Source organism: Ischnura elegans, chromosome 5 (assembly GCF_921293095.1).
Source record: "Ischnura elegans chromosome 5, ioIscEleg1.1, whole genome shotgun sequence".
In the NCBI taxonomy this organism is placed as follows: domain Eukaryota; kingdom Metazoa; phylum Arthropoda; class Insecta; order Odonata; family Coenagrionidae; genus Ischnura; species Ischnura elegans.
This window is the reverse complement of record NC_060250.1, coordinates 12,329,394-12,349,255: the sequence shown is the minus strand read 5'-3', so window position 1 is coordinate 12,349,255 and position 19,862 is coordinate 12,329,394. Positions and strand designations below refer to the sequence as shown.

At 42.4% G+C, this 19,862-nt stretch overlaps 1 protein-coding gene across 1 annotated transcript in view; it reads right to left on the bottom strand.

The window, feature by feature from the left end:
* LOC124158498 (phosphatidylinositol 3,4,5-trisphosphate 3-phosphatase TPTE2-like) overlaps positions 1-10,073 on the bottom strand; it is a 29,724-nt gene extending 19,651 nt beyond the window's left edge. The window contains exon 1 of the mRNA XM_046533621.1: positions 9,989-10,073. The gene's annotated coding sequence lies outside the window, so the exon portion shown is untranslated. The remainder of the gene's footprint in view (positions 1-9,988) is intronic.
* Between the last annotated feature and the right edge of the window lie 9,789 nt (positions 10,074-19,862).

Here is a 19,862-nt window from a genome sequence, read left to right as displayed (position 1 = left end):
AGACCACCCGGCTGGAAGCTAGGAAAGCCTTTTTCGGACCCTGTCTTTCCTTTGAAAAATAAACCGTAATTTTTTATAAATTCGCCGAATGCGTTTCAAAATCTTTTAGTAGAGTTTTAAAATAATAAACAAACGACAGAGAGGGTACTCTGACCAGAAAGGAAATAACTTCATTTTTAATTTTTGCGATTCATAAATTGCATCTCTCGAGGTTTCATTGGCATAATGAATGGGTTATTTTACTATATTCATATTTTTAGGGGCATAATATCTTATATTGGGACGCTTTATCACCGATAGGGTAGTTTCCTTCATCAAAGAAAACGAAAGGCATTGATTGCGATTCGTTACCCACCATTAGTGTATTCATAATATACAAATTATTTGGTTTTAGAAATACCGGTTTAGACGAATTTCAAGGGTCAATTTTATCCTCATTTGAAAAAGGCCAGATTAGCGCCCATGCGATGCCACTCCACGTGACGTCACAGGGACCTAGTTTCTATACGAGTAGATAGGAGTTTTACATCGTCTGAGGTTACCAATGCATGCATAAGGCACAGAGCTCAGGGAAACATCTCTTAATAATCACCTATTAAAACTGGCTAAGGTCGGAAAGTTTTCCTCGCTTGATAAGGTATTAATAATCCTTATTTAAGCCAAGCGCTGCCAGCTAGCATGGTACTCAGCTACCTGCTAGCATCCTGTGTCGTATCAGCGCTCAGAGCCTCGCCCCAAGGTCACCTCACTTGCGGCAGCGGGAACCAGAACGACGTCATACGGGAGTTATCCCGGCTTCATACTTAGCCGTCGCGTTTTCGCGCGCTTGAAAATTTTCACTTTTCATTTAATCGCGAAAAATAGATATCGTCATTTAAAAATCTAAAAGCGTGAAATACGTACTCCAGGAGTAATAATCTTTCGATTCAAGCAGTGAAAAAATAATACGAAACCACCCTATTCTGTTCATTTCCCACGCGTGCTTTGTATGATTTTCAAACTATTTACCTTTTGATTACTAACTACCTGATTGATGACTAACTACCTGATGGATTTCAAAAAGGCATTTGATAAAGTACCCCACGGAAAGTTAATAATAAAACTGAAATCTTATGGTCTAGACGAAGATGTCATTTCCTGGATTAGAGAATTTTTGAGCGACCGCGTCCAAAGAGTAGTATTAGACGGTGCAGTCTCCAATGAGGTTAGAGTCACTTCTGGCGTTCCTCAGGGTAGTGTCATTGGCCCACTCCTATTCCTTCTTTATATAAAGGACATTGGCGAAGTAGTGCAGAGTAAGTTACGATTATTTGCAGACGAAGCTGAAGTTTACAGAGTAATCCATTCCAGCAAAGATATAGATGAACTAACGAATGACCTTGCTGCTATCCAAGCTTGGTGCGATGCTTGGCAGTTAGAATTAAATTTGGAAAAATGCGTCGTAATGAATTTCTGGAAGAAGAATAACTCCCTACAGCGTAACTATATCCTTCGGGGCACGCAGTTAAAGGCAGTTGAATCCGTGAAATATCTAGGGGTTAGACTCAATAATGATCTATCGTGGAATTAACATATTCGAGAAATAACCGGTCAAGCTAATCGTAAAATGGGTTTTGTTAAAAGAATATTAGGAAAGTGCGACGACAAAGTGAGAGAAATTAGCTACTTTTCCCTCGTTAGGCCACATCTGGAATACGCTGTCAGTGTTTGGGACCCTCATGAAAAAGGCTTAATAACAGAGTTAGAACGCGTGCAAAGAAGAGCTGCCAGGTATGTGAAAGGTCGTTACGATAGTCTTGTTAGTGTAACTGACCTCTTAGATAAACTCGGATGGGGATCTCTGTCGGACCGTAGATTGAAAAATAGACTAAACCTTTTAGATAAATTCAAGAGCAGTGTCTTTTCTGACGAAGTTAACCATATCTTGCGGACGCCAACGTACTACGGAAGATCAGATCATATAAATAAAATAAGAGAGATAGATTGCAGAACAGACAGATTCCGAATGTCATTTTTTCCACGATCAATAAGAGATTATAACGGCAGCAATAGAACTCGTAAATAGATTGCATGACTTGTAGTGTAGCCTACTAACCTATGTAAAACTTAATGCATGTTTCTGAATTTCTATTCTATATTCTATTTCTAACAGCATATAGTAGTATAGTTTGTTATTATACGGGACGTTTTTTGGACGGTATGGTGTGCATGTGGGAGTCCAAATGCATGCTGCATGCTGGTGATTGATCACCCCCTGCCAAACACCCTAGAGGTGGCTCGCAGGGTATTATGTAGATGTAGATGTACCTTTCCAAAGAAATCCGTTGAGATAGTTGTGTGGCTTGAAGGCAGAGCACTACGGGTATCACGTTGGTGTCGCGGCTAGAGTGTTGGCTTCCCAGCCCGCGGGCCCAGGTTCAAATTCCTACGGTCGCGGAGATTTTTTCAGTGACTGCCCGAATCTTGATTGAGGTCTTTGCAAAGGGCATTTCAAGTATGTGCACTGTGCAGCACTGAACGTGTTTACTGAATCGAGTGCTAGCTATCCTCCCTAAACTAATCCTTATTGTATAACCGATGGTTCATTTCTTTGGAATTTACCCTCGCAAAGGATTGCTGGAGTCAGTTGGCGTCAGGCACTCGACAGAGGAAGTCGAGCGGTTATCAGTCAGTATCAGAGCTCAGTTGACGCATATCAATGTGGAAAGGCACGCAGCCGAAAATTCGAATCAGGGGAAGTTTGGATTGCATGCGAATTGGCTCTGTTGATATTTTTTATCAATTGAAACGCAGTGACATACAGCAGCTAAGTTTGAAACGTGATAGCAGGAAAGTTTGACGGAAAATTCCCCAGAGCATTAAGAACCCTTGCACTATCATAGCCCCACCTCCCCTCGCCCCAAGAATATAGTTTATATAGCTTTAATAGTATAGCTACATAGCTCTACTATATAGTTTAAGCTTCTACAGCTTGCCTACTGAAATATGGGTCCTTGCGTGAAGAGTTATTGGAATCGCCACCATATCTGGAACTACATCCGATCCGTTTACTGCCGACGCACAGTGGGCTGAAATCGAAAACAGCTGGCCAAAAACCTCAAAAACGAATTAATTGAGGTTTTCAAACTTGGAAGAAATATTCTCAAATAAATTGTTTATAACACTATCGTTCTTCTTTACTATCCTTTATACCTACCTAAAGGAGGATTTAAAAAATCTTGTTAAATCCAAACTTATTTCCACTGTTCTAATACTCTACGCCGTAGCGTTGGTGACATTCTACTCCAAATTGATTTCCTCGTGATGAAATTCCACTTAATATTGTATGCCGGAGGTTCTGCCAGATAAAACATTTCCTCCAAGTGAACTACAAAATTTCCTCCATATTCTGCAGTTGGATTTTATACCAAAATCGCTGGATAAATGCCCTTGACATCAAGTAAACAAAAAACGTAAGGATATATAATATTACGCTAGACGGAAGTGACAACGCGACGTTTCGATGTCCGACTCGGCCATCGTCTTCAGGGCTATGACGTCCTCACCAACTACCTCTCGAGATGAAATTCACATATTTTTGGCTTAGTCTGGGTTAAACTCTACCTTAGCCTATCCAAACCAACCTACGATTTAAATAAAGCACTGTGTGAAATTATATCAGTTGAATTAAGTATACATAGGACAGATCAAGAGGGATTTAGGGAAGAAGAGCTTCAGGGAAGTAAAAGAAGTGGCATAGGAGAGATAGAGAGATATAGATGACTGCAGTACACGGATCTTAGGAATGAATGAATGTAAATAGAATCAAGTTCATGCCCTATTTGTCATGACGCACTAGAGCACGGGTAGCTTCCGAGATCGTTGTGCTTGCGCCGACGGGATGTTAATTTTATCCTCAAACTTGGAGCTTAGAAGAAAATGCGTCGAGGCGCAATAGACCACGTCCTTCGTCTCTTTAGCTCGCGTGGGAACGAGGAAGGAAAAATGCCAACAAGAAGCACGTATGACTAGACATGTGCATGAATTCTGAATGCTACGGCACGCGTGTGCGGTGGCTATACGTGTCCGAAAATACCTTGGTGAGGTGAATGTCATGGACAGTAAGCATGAATCCCTGGGACCAGCAATATGTGACAATACGGAAAAACAACAATTGCGATTTATTGGCTAAAAAATCATAGTTTTTCCAAGCATTACCGACCATGAGGAAGGGGTAAACGATATTATATAGAGTTGACACTTTGTGCCTATCATTTTTATACCGTTTGACCCCCGTCCCACGTCGGATACTGCGGAGAAAATATTTTCCCACGTTCATATTTTGTGACCATCCTTATGCGGTATGTCTGCAGATATACAATTTCACGTCTCAAACGAAAATAACCTAGCGTCCATGAAATAAGTTAACGCTCTTTAGCGTAAATAGATGAATATATCTGCAGAAAATTTATCATGAAAAAGCTTTCAATTATGTATTATATTTCAAGGAGCGTATGTAAGACAGGTATGAGACCATTCTTAGCGTTCAAAGCTACAGAACAATTTCCTTTTCGCGATCCTCTTCGTCAGTATAACATCGCTTAAACTCTAGATATAAGTACTGTTTTCCACATTTTCTTTAATTTTTAAAATTTCACATGGACACTGAAAAATTATCACGGAGTGTTATTATTTAAAATGAAGCATCCTAACCTTGCCTTAATGTTTCCTCACTCCTTCCTCTCCCCCTAAAAGATAGAAAGCCTCTATACCTTGCCTGCTGATGGAAGGGTCCCCGTTTCTATTCCGGGTGGGGTACCCCGGACACCCAAAAAAAGCCTTACTGTGGATGTGGTGTGGAAGGAACTCGCCCCCTACCCTTAGATGTGTGTGAAAATCTCACATCTTTGGCTTAGTCCGGGATGAACCCTACGGTAAGCCATCCAAACCAAGCTACTTTTTAAAGCATTGAGAGATATTATGTCAGCAGCATTAACTATACCAACAATGCTATCTAAGGAAAATCGTAGAAATTTCCTTCCTCATAGGAAATTTTTTCCTTTCTGTAGAAACATTAAATCATGGTTTCGCTAGTAGTAGGCCCTGGTCACTCCCATAGCGGCGAGGGTATTCCATATCCCTCCCTTCCATCCCTATCCCTATCCTTATCGCGGCTGCGCCTCCCTCCTTTTTCATTCCCTTCCACTCCCCTCACCGGAAGCGCGGGCGTATCAGTTGTAGTACTGGGTCTCTTTTTCATGATAAATTTTCTGCAGATATATTCATCTATTTACGCTAAAGAGTGATAACATATTTCATGGAAGTTAGGTTATTTTCGTTTGAGATGTGTTTGAAATTGTATATCTGCAGACATACCGCATTAGGTTGGTCACAAGATATGAACGTGGGAAAATATTTTCTTCGCAGTATCTGACGTGGGACGGTGGTCAAACAGTCTAAAATTGATTAGCACAACGTTTCAACTCAATATAATATCGTTTAACCTTTCCTCATTGTCGGAAATGCTTGGAAAAACAATAATTTTTGGCCAATAAATCGCAATTGTTGTTTTTTCGCATTGCCACATATTGCTGGCACCAGAGATTCATGCTTTCTGTCCACGACATTCACCTCGGCAATATCACCATTATCTTTGTAGCGAAGAAAAGACACAGCTGCATGGTTATACAGACTGCCGGTTCTCCGGGCTGGTAGAATTGAGTGCAGCCTTCGGTAAAAATCAAAGATGATTATAAATTTCATCATCGTGCGAACGAGACTTACAGGAAGTCCGGAGTTCAGGCGAGATCCCAAATTTCTGGCTACGTGCCAGCCTTGTTCCTCATCGTCGTTCAGCGTGCGTTAGCCCGTAAATTCACTTTATGATTTTGAGGGGAGTGGGAAGAGGAGGCAACCGCCTCATTTGGAATCTGCAGTAAATGTGACATTGTTCTACGGATGAGCGGATTTAGGAAGGGGCAGAGGGTCACGTGACGCTTAAAATTGACAAGATTTTTAATACGGTTATCATTACGTTCGTTTTTTTGTGTATAATAGAGCACCAATCCTTTAATATCATATTAGTACCGCTCACATTAAAATAAAGAGAATATTTCGTTCATTAATTGTTGCATGTTAAGTTTCCTTGGTTATATTACACTATTACCTATACCACTTCTTTTTTACATAACGCGACCCGCGTTTCGATGAATTACCACCATCTTCAGGCGCAAATTATGATATATTTATCTTATTATTGTTACCTAGTTACCTGATGAATTCTAAAACGGAGGTCAGAATAGGGGAAAAGGATGGGTAGGTAAAGATATTCATTCATCAGAGTACTGTCCTGACTTATCCAAGAACACTTATAATGGAATACCATAAAGTTAATAATGAGTTAGTGAATTTTGTTGCATGTTGTTTTTAATGTCAAGTACGAGAAGATTGTTTGCCTGTCAGACCCTTGAAAACAATCCTGAATCCGCCCTAGGTACTACGTGCGATCAGTGCAAGGGCTCGAAAGGTGTGATCAAGCATCTTTTCTTTTATTGGGGGGCAATCGAAAACAAGTGCTTGCTGGGGGGCGTGGGTCAAATATGGTTCTATATATACATATAGCGGCGGAGTTTTGGTTTACGTCTGGTATGGTATGGTATGTGGAGGAGGCGACCGGCAGCTTTAGTCATTGGCGCCATGAGGAAAGGGTGGAGGGGGTCTTGGCGTCGCCATTAGTCTACTCTTAACGGAGAGCACCAAGGGGACCACGGCTTAACGTCCCATTCGACGGACGGAGAGCTGTACTCGCAGACCCTTCCACAAAGCGCTGAGTGGACATCTGGAAGTCTCTGAATCATCTCTGCCACCGCCAGGATTTGAACCCGAACCGCCCGGGTGGGAAGCTAGCATATCAGTAACCACGGCAACTTGATCGTGGCTTTAGTCATTATAATTTCAGTCCATTGAATGGAAGGGGTATCTGTGCTGGGCAAAAAACATGCTTATATTTGCGTCTTTTGGTAGTGCTGGAAATGAATTGCGTGTATTCAATAATATCCTCCGGGCATGCAGGCAAAAAGCGGGAAAATATCCATCTAGTTTTCGTGTTATAAAACAGTGAATGACGCTTGCTTCACACATTTTGAAAATTCCGAACGAATATATATACATTGTTTGTTCCTTCAGATATCAACAGAAATATTTCACTCACTCTGATACTCCCAGTAATTTCTTGCTGTCGTTCCTTTCTTTAACTCATGCACGAGAAATTCGCAACATGCATTTGTCTACAGCTAGAATGTCGAGACTGAATATCAAATCGATGAGAAGGCAAAGAAGCTAAATTCATGCCCAAGTTGCACATTTCAGATTTTCTTGGCGATACCAAACTGACTATGCTAGTGAGGAATTTTCATGAGGCGACATACTGGGCTTATCAGTTTCCAAGTGGTTATCCGATGGCTACGGCAGGGACGTTTTTAATCGGTCCCAAAAGGCAAACCTCCTTCATATTGTGAAAGAAAGCGTTTAAATGAGCATTTTGCAAGGTCAAAAGGTTCCGTTTAAAACTAAGGTAATAATTATCCTGATGTCCGAGTAATTATGTCCAAAACTTTTTCTACGTGGAAAACTATCCTTTTTTCCCATTCCAGGTGAGCTGCGGAGGAGACGGAAGGTTTGAATGGAGCAAGTACTGAGCGGGAAGGGGATGTTGAAAACAGTGTTGGAGGATAGGATGTTGGGAAAACGAGGGAGAGGAAGAAAGAGAATAGGATTTTTAGGCAGAATGAAAGGTAGCTGGCCTTATTGTGAATTGAAGAGGGAAGTCGAAGGGGGCTATAGCCCATAGGGTTTCCAATATTCACTTGATAAAATGGCATTTTTGTTCAGTTGTCGGATATGCAGGCCGCTCACCGAGACCCCCTCCCCTTGTCCCTATCCTGGATCCGTCACTGAGCACATTTGCATTATTATGCAGGTGAAATACAGGCTGTGGGCCCTCCCTCGTGGGGGTTGGGGGTCACCGCCACGGGTGATTTCCACCCGCCGACCCTGGTCAGTCCGCCCCTGTCCGTTCTCCTTATTGCCTTTCTATTTATGCTCACTTGCCTGGTATGTGGTTGCATGGGCAAATATATATGTTCTATTCTTCCTTTAATCGGGATCCTATGAACTTTTCGGGGTCTTGTGCGCATATCTCACTGAAATAATGAATGTTACCATTTTTTTAATCGTGAGGAAAACCGCCGTGAGTGTCTAGACAGGCGACGACGGAAACCACCGCTCTTGACATCACAACAAAACCTCCACCTTCGTCGCAACAGTGAGATAAATGCAAGAGATACGAGGTCAACGCCACCAAATCATCTGATCCTGAATCCGATTCCGAAAAAATTTATTTCGGGGAAAGAGGAGAACTTCATACAGTAGCGTAGCGAAGGGGCGGGGGTCCGGACCCCCCCAGAAATGTTACAACACAATTAATTTGCTTCAGCTTAAAAGAAAAAAAATGTTGAAATATCATTAATTTACAAAAGATTAATTAAAAAATGAATTTCTTTCGATTATGAAAAGTATTAAAATTATTTTAAAATCCTCTACTAAGTACACTGTTAAAATAAATCCTCCTTTTAATGGACCCCCCCCCCCCCCCCCCGAACGAAATTCCTGGCTACGCTACTGACTCCATGCCTTTCGCATTTCGAATAATTTTCCGCGTGTGACCCCGGATTACTTTCTATTCGCTATCTCGTTCTGAAGAATGTCTGGGACCGACTTGCAACTGCAATCCTCAGCTAACACATCGCCAATGCTCATTTCCGTAATATTGACTTCCCTCCCACTCAATAGAGGCAACGAATATCAACTTTCATTTGAATTTAACCAAAGTCTCGCATTATACGTGCATCTTTCTGAGCTCAACCTCTACTCAAAATTGTGCGCAAAACGTCACGGTCCCACGGCTAAAGCCTGCTTAATCCATCTCTAACGTCACTTGGTTAAAACCAAAAAATCAATGGCCCTCTAAAGCAGGGGCGCAGCTAGGAATTAAGGCTAGGGGGGCTTTAGGCGCAACTAATACTTACGGGTGTGGGGGTATTGCATAACTACCAGGGTAAGCAGGAGTTGCGGGGGCCCTCCTCCAGAAAATTTTGAAGAATAACGGTTCAAAATGGCGAGTTTTACGGCTTTCTGAGGGATATGTGATAATTCCTATCTTTATTCTATAAGTAATACTGATCCAGATAAGTAAAATGGATTCAACTTTAAAATATCTCTGCGCTCTGGGGGGGGGGTTTATCCCCCAAAACCCCCCCCTTCTCTGCGCCACTGCTCCAAAGCAAACTTTACTCCGCAAAGTAAGATGCCTTGGCATTTCCAACGGCGGGTATTCGAAAGAGCCGGATTGGAATCCCGGGGAAGGTCGGCTTGTAGCCTAGGAGGGTGGGGGGCTGTGCGGTTTTCGGCCCCCAGCCCTGAAATTTTTTGTAACCCAATGTGGTGGCTTCTCGCGGTACATCTGCTGAGGAGATCACCAGCCCAGGGGGCACTTCAACAAAGACACTCCATTTTTCGATAAATTTGCATTTCGTATTCTCTCCCACCATATCACTTCGGCGGAACATATAGGTATTTCTGGCACAAGAGTTTAAAAAAATTCCGAAAAATCAGATTGATGTCGGAAACTAACGCATTTGAAGACCAAAGTATTATAATGACGTCTGTTTGTATAAAAAACACCGATGACTAAAAAAAACTCATCACGGCAATAACAAAATTCGAAGATAATTAAATAAAATGCATGCTTTCCGATGCGTGCGATTGGTAAACAAACTATCAGCACAGGAAACACGCATAGCACCCAAATACACCAAGAGGAAAATTTCTATCTTGGTAGGTCTGGGAAAATGAAAATTATTTTGCCCCTTGTGGAATTTCCGCAACACCGTCGCGTGAGTGTATTTACTATGATACTATCGCGGGTGGCCAATTAAATGGGTGCACTTACCAGCGGAGCGTTCAACCACATCCTTCGCCGCTCCGGGTGCAGGTGAATCTCGCCGCTCGCCGCGGGGGCGCTTTCCGCTCACCTTATCAGCTCGGCAAACAGCGATGCGAAGGCGCGTCCATGACATCCGCACGCCAAGGTGCTCCTGGGCGATTTAAAGCGAAAAGCACCATTAGACGGACGGGGATAATTATTGACGTCACCGTGGTGAGCTAACATCCATCGTAATGGCCCGCGACTTCCGCGCTCTCCCGCAAAAGCGATCGAAAGTTTTAGAAATCGCTATAAGTATGAGCGCGGTGATTGGAAACCTTATGACGTGGTGAAGAAAGATCTGGTGCTTTCCCAGCTGAATAAGGGTTATGATTACTCATAATTCATACCCTCATGACGAGAAATGTTTCGGACCTTGAAACGTTGGAGAAAAATGAACAGTCTCACCCAGATGGAAACCCGGGAAAACCTTATTGTGGTTACCTTTTATGTTGACTAGTACAACTGGTTTCGACGCATTCATGCGTCATCTTCGGGTATGCCTCAAGGTGCCGGGGTAGCGGGATGTTTTACATCTGGTGTAAGCATAGACAGGGGCAGGGACGGGGAGGAGTGGTTTTACTCATGCAAGAGGGATGGTACCGGGGAATGGGCGCTATACTTGGCGACGGAGGAGTCACCGCTCGAGTAGAAGTTGAAGAACGCAGCGAAGGCATTCTTTCAGGGGACCTCTCCTGCAGAAGTCGACAAAAATGCCGTCCTCGGCGATGTCAGCCACGACCACCAAGACCACCACAAAAACATCAGTGTCGTTTCAACCTCAAGATCCTTCACGTCGAAAGGAAAGTACGACGGTTGGATGGATGTCGAACGGTGGGAAATCGCCAAAGTGAGGAAGAGAAAAAAAGATGAAAAACAACCTGATGAATGATATTTAATATCAAACCCATTTCCCACAAGTTGATTTTTCACTTTCTGCCCCATTCTCTGGAATCGCTATCGTCGACCGATTTTGTCAACAGGCGAAGCCAACCACCAGCCGCCGTAGCGAACCAAATAGAACTCAATCAGGCGGAATGAAGAGAAAAGACACAAATCAGCTTAAGGGGAATTGGTTTGACATTCAACATCATTTAACGGGTTGTTTTCATTAGTCTTCCTCCAAAACCTATCGCTTGACACGTTGGTTGTCATGATTGCCCGAGGTTTAACCCTATGACCTTTGACCCCCATTGTGACCCTCGGAGGTCTAAAAATCAACACTACGGATCTATGAACTGCTTAACCGACTTTGGCACCCTTCAAAACCTATGGTTTGACACGCTGGTTATCATGATTTCCGGACGTTTAACCCGATGACCTTTGACCCCCATTCTGACCCTCAGAGGTCAAAAAATCCACACTACGGATCTATGAACTGCCTAACCGACTTTGGCACCCTTCAAAACCCATGGTTTGACACGTTGGTTGTCATGATGGCCCGACGTGTAACTCTATGACCTTTGACCCCCATTGTGACCCTCGGAGGTCAATTAGTGAATAATAAGGGTTTTTGGACTTTACCAATGACTTGGGCACCCTATAAAACCCATGGATCGACACCTTTGTTGGTATACTATTCTTTTTGCCACCTTTATGACCTTGACGGTGACCTTACTGGGTCAACAGTTGAATTTTCGTGAATAAAAGTATTATTTTCGGGTTTCTCGTGTCCGAAAACCTAAGAATAATCATCTTGGTCAATGAAATTCAGACTTTTTTCTATCTCGATTTTTTAAACATTGAAATTAAGGCAAATTTTGGTTTGGACCCACATTGTGAGGTCAAAAGGTCAAAATTGTAAAAAAAATTTTACACTCAACAAAACTTAGGACCTTTTCCCATAAGTACATATGCTAATTTTAATGAACATTGCTCCATGCAAAGTTACTAAATTTACAGGTCAAAAATGACACACGACCCTTGGGACAGTCTGTATTTTCAAAGCCCGGCGAAGAATGAAAACGAGCATAATTTCTATTTAAAAAGTTGCAGAACTGTAATTTTTTGAAGCAACTAATTTGGTTTTTGCGTATTTCCCTCCCAGCCATATTAATCTAAGTTTAAATTATATTGCGGAAGTAGCAAGGAAAACAGTGTTTTGAGAGTTACAGGAAGGAAGTGTGGACACGGAATCAACTCGCACACCTTCCCATTTCATCACTTCATCAGGAAATTATGGCGTCTGAATACACGAATTTATCTTTTTTTTAAATCTTATCATCATTATTTTCATAAATCGGCCTTCAATTTAAAATTCGGCTTATAGTGTTCGATAGAGGGTAAATTCAAGAACTCGCCGCGGTAAGCAGTTAGGCCCGCGGAAAGGCTAGAATTTGAAATGGCGCTGGAAGTTGGGTCACCGTGACGTCAAGCCAATGGGAGCCCGAGTCGCGAATGAGGCAACCTTTACTTTAAGAACCTTGGGTTTCCGTTATAACTCACTATAACTCCATTCTTAATTGGTTAACCGCTTTTGCCATGCTGAAACTCGGAATAATTTTACATATCAAAAGAATTTCCATGAAAACAGGCGAATCGAAACTCCCAGCTCTGATCGGAGGCTTTTTGGCTTGAACAACCTGACAAGTCTGCAGTGGATAAACTAATAAGTATCTCTCGGGACCACAGGATGAAAAACTGCGAAATACTAATCTGCCGTTGCAACAACTCCTGGGACAGGCTTGCTGAGGAGACCATTTTGATCCAGCTGAACAGACATTTTTCACAATAAATTTCGTCAAGACACGGGATATAAACTTAGCAATTTATGGAATTCCAATTTAAAGCAAATAAAAAAAATGATATGTATGATCGTAGGTTTTCTCGGCGCGTCAGGTGCAGAAAAGTTTATCGGGTTTTCCACCGGTTGATGTTTTCCATGGCTCCCGGCGTTTCGAACAGCGACTTGCTGTTCATCCTCGGGGGATCTTCCGAAGAAATTCCGGCGTCGGCAGACATGTAAAACATCAACCGGTGGAAAACCCGAGCAACCTTTCTGCACAAAAATTATATATCTCTTTCTTTTTATTAAAATTTCGAAGTTTCTTTCGACCAATAGGGAATTATGGGAGAGGGAGCCTGATAGCTGTAACTATTTATGGATGCAGCTCAATGACTTTAATCAACTTTCTCAAATTCAATTCCGTTACCTTGAAGGCGATGAAGGAATCGTTCGTGGAAAGTTTTGATGATCTATACATATATTAACCCGGTGGACATCCCGAGAAAGAGTGCCGGATTAAGAACCTTGAGGCCCCAAAGCAAGATAGGCAAAGAGGCCCCCAAACTAACCTTTAGCCACTCCATCAAGGCAAACTTCTCCCCCCCCCCCCCCCATTATTCTGTTGTTGTCAATTTACTTTAGTGAAAATTTTAAACCTGACACCGTAAAACGCGAATATAAAACTGTAGTATTATTTTATGTATGCTTTGTAATTTGTCCTACCCCCTCACCAATCCAAGTTATGTTTTACGAAATTTGAAAATGCACATTAACAATAAATTTTCTTGCTATTTCAAATTAAATTTCAATATCTTTCTTCTGCCTGCGGTCGCTTCACTCTAGTGCTAAATCCGAAGCTGCCTATAAGGCTTCACCAGAATAATTCGCCGGGAAAAAATTAAGCCATATTTAAATAGTTATCTCTATTTCCATGGAAATACCCTTTTAGTATATTGGACTCGCACCCTATTTCACCGAAACTAAACCACCGAAAGGCCAATCCCGTCTATAGCAAGGCTAAATACCCCCAGCGATAAGTATCTTTGGGGCTAAATCGGGAGCGGGGGTAACCTAAATTGAAGTGGCGACTCTTTCGATCGGATATCAACCGCATGTGCGACAGGTGGGCTGATAAAATTAAGAGTACCATCGGGTTCCTTATTTCTCGACCCTCCATAAAGATACGAGTTCTGCGTATAAACAAGACTCTATTCGGCTAGCCATTAAGGGCTACCACCGAGTTTCCATATACTTCCCCTTGAATTAGACTTATCCTGACCGTTTTTTTAATCATGCCTTAGTATTAAATGGGCTCCTTCGTTAGGATTAATTTATTTTGCTGCCAGAGTCAAGTTGTCTGCGTATGAAAATTTTTTTGTGTTAAAATATTTTTATTTTGCATTCATTCATTGATTGGTCATTTAATACTGAGATTGGTTGACTGCAGCCATCCGTCCCACACTATATGAAGCTAATAGGGTGGTTTCCTTTTGTATTTTTTATTGCCAAAATCAAAAGATTATTACTCCTGGAGTACGGATTTTACCCTTTTACATTTTTAAATGACGATATCTATTTTTCGCGATTAAGTGAAAAGTGAAAATTTTCAAGCGCGCGAAAACGCGACGGCTAACTAAGTATGAATGCTGGGAAAAGCCCGTGTGACGTCATTCTGGTTCCCGGCCGCGCCGTGTATATCCTCGCCTGTAGGCGAGGATATACACGGCGCTGCGATATATCGCCGCTGCGATGCAGGCTGCTAGCAGGTAGCAGAGTACTCTGCTAGCAGATAGCGCTTGGCTGAAATGAGGATTATCAAACGAAGGAAACTTTCCGACCTTAGGTAGTTTTAATAGGTGATTATTAAGAGATGTTTCCCTGAAGTATGTGCCTCATGCATGCATTGGTAATCTAAGACGACAAATTGACCGTTGTCATTCGTCTAAACTGGGATTTGTAAAACCAAATAATTTGTATATTATGAATGCACTAATGGTGGTTAACGAATCGCAATCAATGCCTTTCGTTTTCTTTGATGAAGGAAGCTACCCTATTGGCTATCTCCCTCGCATCTCTTTGCGCTTTCTCCTTTATTTCCCCATGTATTTATTCCCGGGCATTTCTCTCGAGGGTTTTCGCTCTGATTTTCCATCAAATACGAATACATTGTGCCTCAGCTTGTGATCAGTCCAATTTTGCCTCCGTGATGGTGGTCTCCTCAGCGGATGTATCGCGGGCAGTCGTCACAATGGACCGCGAAAACAATTAAGGGGAGGGAAGGTAGGTTACTTTAAAATTAATCGATACCGGTCGTGATTTGAAATTAAAGTATTTTTGTGGAAAATTGCCGGGAACTCTTGGTTTACAAACGCCTTGATCTGGTTGATGCCTCCAAAATTCACGACCAGTGGATTCACAGATGCACTCACCATCCTAAGATGTCATTTTCCCCAAATAGATTTTTGGTACAAGGATTTCTCGGTGCGGATACGTTGGATGCCGTTTCGAATTCCGGTCAGAGCGAATGATTTTTCCTCTGTGGAGTTTTTTTTCACTTCTTTTGCCCTCGAGTGATTCTGTAAGGCTTAACCGATCTCGGGATTCGTCAAGGGTGTCGTGGGCAGATTTTCGGATGAAAAAATTAAAAGAGAGATGCTATTCTTCGCTCTTTCGGCCACACCTTGAATATGCAGCGAGGGCATGAAATCCGGCGCAGGATTTATTCCGAAAACTTAATTAAATGTTAAAGAAAGCAGCACGATTCGTCAAAAGCTGCTACTTACGTAAACAGCTTACGGCTTACAGAAAGCGTTGCATAGACGTTAAAGAATAGGGTGTTTTGGTATTATTTTTTAATTGCCTAAATCGAAAGATTATTACTCCTGGAGTTCGCATTTCACGCTCTTAGATTTTTGAATGACGGTATCTATTTTTCGCGATTAAATGAAAAGTGCAAATTTTCAAGCGCGCGAAAACGCGACGGCTAAGTAGGAATGCTGGGAAAAGTCCGTGAGACTTATTTCTGGTTCCCGCTGCCGCCGTGTGAGGTGACCTTGGGGCGAGGCTTTGAGCGCTGATACGACGCAGGCTGCTAGCAGGTAGCAGAGTACCCTGCTAGCAGGTAGCAGAGTACCCTGCTAGCAGGTAGCGCTTGGCTTAAATAAGGATTATTACTACCTTATCAAACGAAGGAAACTTTCCGAACTTAGGTAATTTTAATAGGTGATTACTAAGAGATTTTTCCCTGAGCTCTGTGCCTCATGCATGCATTGGTAATCTCAGACGATGCAAAACTCCTATATACTCGTATATAAACTAGGTCCCTGTGACGTCACGTGTAGTGGAATCGCGCCAATCTGGCCTTTTTCAAATGAGGTTAAAATTGGCCATTGCCATTCGTCTAAACCTGGATTTCTAAAACCAAATAATTTGTATATTATGAATACACTAATGGTGGGTAAGGAATTGCAGTCAATGCATTTCGTTTTCTTTGATGAAGGAAACTACCCTATTGGGCTGGGAACCGCTAGAGACTCGAAGGCTGCACGCTAGGCTCAGATTGTTTGAGTAATTGAGAAAGTATATCTTTCATAGCGACACGGAGAATATCATATTAAAACCCCATTATATTTCCAGGCACAACAGAAACGATACATTAAGAGAGATATTTTGCCGAACGGAGATGTATGGGAATTCGTTTTTCTCCCGAACAATAAATGACTTTAATAAATGCTAGGTGGAACTTCGATAGAGCATTGTTATTTAGGGCTGGTATCCTTACACCCCCCGCCACTCGCCTGCTGAGGCGGCTTAAGGGGTGGTTGATGGTTCGTCTAAGGTGATTCCTATGAAATTTTCACTGCTGCCTGGAGAGGTGACCTTTATTCGAGCATAGATAGCAGCAGTTAAGTGATGCCACATGAAAGAGTACTTCACGGACTCCATCGGAGAAATATTGTCTCTGAGAGGGCGAAAAATCTCCTTTAAAAACCTCGCGTGCCCCGCTCGCTATCCATATGGCCCGACCTTATCTCGCCCGCACCGAAGTTGGCAAATAGAAAAATGATGGGGCTTGAATCATGACATGCGTAACACGATATTTCGGGGCTGCGGTCTTTCAGCCAGCGCTTGATAACACTTCCCCCCACCACTCCTCCCCCCACATTCCAACTTTTACAGTAGCAGGTGCAGTCTGCTGAAAACTCGATGGCCCTGCGCGGACGTCGATTTTGGGCATGGGCGAGTCAATTTTGAAGACTTAATTCTGAGGAGATGGTGGGTGAGACGTGGGGAGAGCTGGAAGAAAAAAAGTGTGGAGAATATGATGCGGATGAGAATGACAATTTAAAACAGCAAAGTTCCCGGATGATCAGGCGTTGATTAGCAAGTCAGCAAGAGGGCTGCAGGCTCTAGTGCAGTGGTTCCCAAAGTGGGCGCTACCGTCCCCTGGGGGGCGTTGCTGTATGTCTATGGGGGTGAAAAGTGCCAAGGGGGCGGGAGGGGGGCGCCGGAGGGTCCTGACAATGTGACAAATGCGAAGGTTCCGTAACCTTCCTTTTGTCTTAGTTTTCAAGCTTCGCTTCTCGAGTTTACTTTGTTTCCCGCGTATGGAAGTAATTTAAACCATATTTTTTCTTACATTTTAAAGTAAGAACTGTATGAAAAATATTTCCAAGCCTTTCTTGCTCGAGGGAAACGTTTGAAGGGGTTTAGTTTCATTTGGTCTATCGTTGATAGAACCTCACGACACAGAGAACTTAATTATTTATTAGTCATTTAATTAGTCATTGCTTTTTAATTTAATTATTACAATGTTCCTCATTTGGTTAATTAGTATATGATTCTGATTATTATTTTAAATATACCGATTAGGGGGGCGTTGAGAATAGGTTTATGGATCCATGGTGGCTCGAAAAAGTTTGGGAAACACAGCTCTAGTGGGTGCGTTAGACAAGATTTTCGAGGAGTATGGCATGAGAATTACTCACGTGAAGACCAAGGTTATGCGATTTTGTAAAACGTCGCGAGCTTGGAATTTTGAGACTCAAGATAAAAGTAGTTGGGAAAAAAAGTTGAGCCAGTTAGAGCGATTCAACTATTAGGGCGGTGGTGTGATAGGACAGTTAAAGTGATGAAGCTGCGAGAAAACATCTTGGTGCAAGTCATCTCCTATTTATGGAGAATAAAATGCCATTCCCGTGTACAGTGAGTATCCTTTGGGCTATCTCAGTATCAAGGCCCTTATCTGTAGCTGGCTAGTAAAAAATTAGGCGGTACTCACCAAAAATTCCAACAGCTGAACATGTATTTTACATTCGGCCGCGAAGGTATTTTAACCGGTACGCTTATATGTAACGAGTTTGGATTTTAGGGGGTACGCCGTACCGGCCCAACTACAGCACTGGGGTATCTTCTTCCTTATGGCACTTAAATCACGCGTTAGGGGAAAACGGATACAGCAGTGAGGGTCATCAGAAAGAGAATTGCGTTAGCAAAGGAGACGTTGATGAAAAGGAAAGGACTTATGAGATAATCGTTGTGTAAGAAAACGATGGTGAAGAGTCTTATCTGGAGTGTAGCGCTTTATGGTGCGAAACAAGGACACTTAGGAAGGATGACGAAAAGAATGGAGAAGGTGACGTGGACGGAGAGGAGGAGGAACGACTGGACATGGTGGCCATCGCTTTTTTCGTCGCTTTCCGGATTTACAACATTATTCCATTAAAAGCCGAACGTGGCGTTCACTGGAGATATCGCGCGGATGGGACGGAAAAAAATTATCGTGTGATTCAGGCTCAGCATTCGCTGCATCCTTGAAGCTCTCGATTAAGAAAGAGATGTCATAGATAAAGTGATGAAGCTTCGAGAAAACATCTTGGTGCAAGTCATGTCATGGGCGTACCCAGCGAGGGGCAGGAGGGGACAGCTGCCCCCATGGGCGGATCCAGGATTTCTTTCTGGGAAGGGCACAAGCACGGCCGTATCCAGGATTTTGTTCAGGGGGGGGCACAAGGATACCTCGTTATACAAAACGAACGAAATGAGAATGGGACCGTATTAAAAATCTAGCATATTTTTAAGGGTCTGGGGGGAGGGGGGGGGGGGCGGGGGGCACGTGCCCCCGTGCCCCCCCCCTGGATTCGCCTATGGCTGCCCCCCCAGAAGCAAAAATCGCAAATATCTCTAAGGAAAATAAATTTTTCCAGGAAATAATTTTAAAAACTTATAAAGAGCTGTTACAGTTTCCTTAAATGTTGATTGCATTCACCTTTTTCATGCTTAAATCTTACCTAGAACTTGAACGAACATGGCTTGCCCCCCCCCCCCCCCAGTTTTCATCCAAGGTTCGTCCTTGAGTCATGTCCTTTTCATGGAGAATAAAATGCCAATCCCGTTTACAGTGAGTATCATTTGGGATATCTTCTTCCTTATGGCACTTAAATCACCGTTTTACGTGCTTTTGGTTCAGCGTCTCAAAACCTGACTGTCTGAATCCGTCTCTGAAAGCGTTGGCGCTCTTGTCAGGAATTATATCCCTAAGGCTGAGAGGAATCTGATTACTTGGGTGCAGATGATGGAAAAGGAAGCATATGCAAATTTTGATTTCAATTTTCCGGAAATGAACAGTGATGACTTGTTTTATCATATCTCTCTAAACTATTTTCTGTCAGAATTTTGAGAAATTCCAATATTTAATAGTAATTAGATCATTTTATAGGAAACACGTTCTGAATGTAAATATTTCAAATAAAGGAAAAGTTGAAAAATATTATATAAATATTTAGGATTTTGTATTCTACAGTATTACAAATAAAAAAGGAATGATATCGATTAAAATGAATTTTTTTTTGTGATTTTCAAATGTTACCGCCCTTTGTTTAAGGTCGATATCGATATCGTAAGCCTAGAGTAGCAATTATATTTAGGATTTTGAATATATTGAGGTTTTTTTCATCAAAAAATCCTCGTTATCTATTTATTTGAATTGAATAAGTCGTGTATTTGTATTATTTTACTATCGATTGTCATCGTCCGAAACTCAGCGATCTACAGTCAGCGACTGATGAAGTGATCAATCGTAGAGGGTCGAAGTACCGCTGGGTCGATGGATGCCGA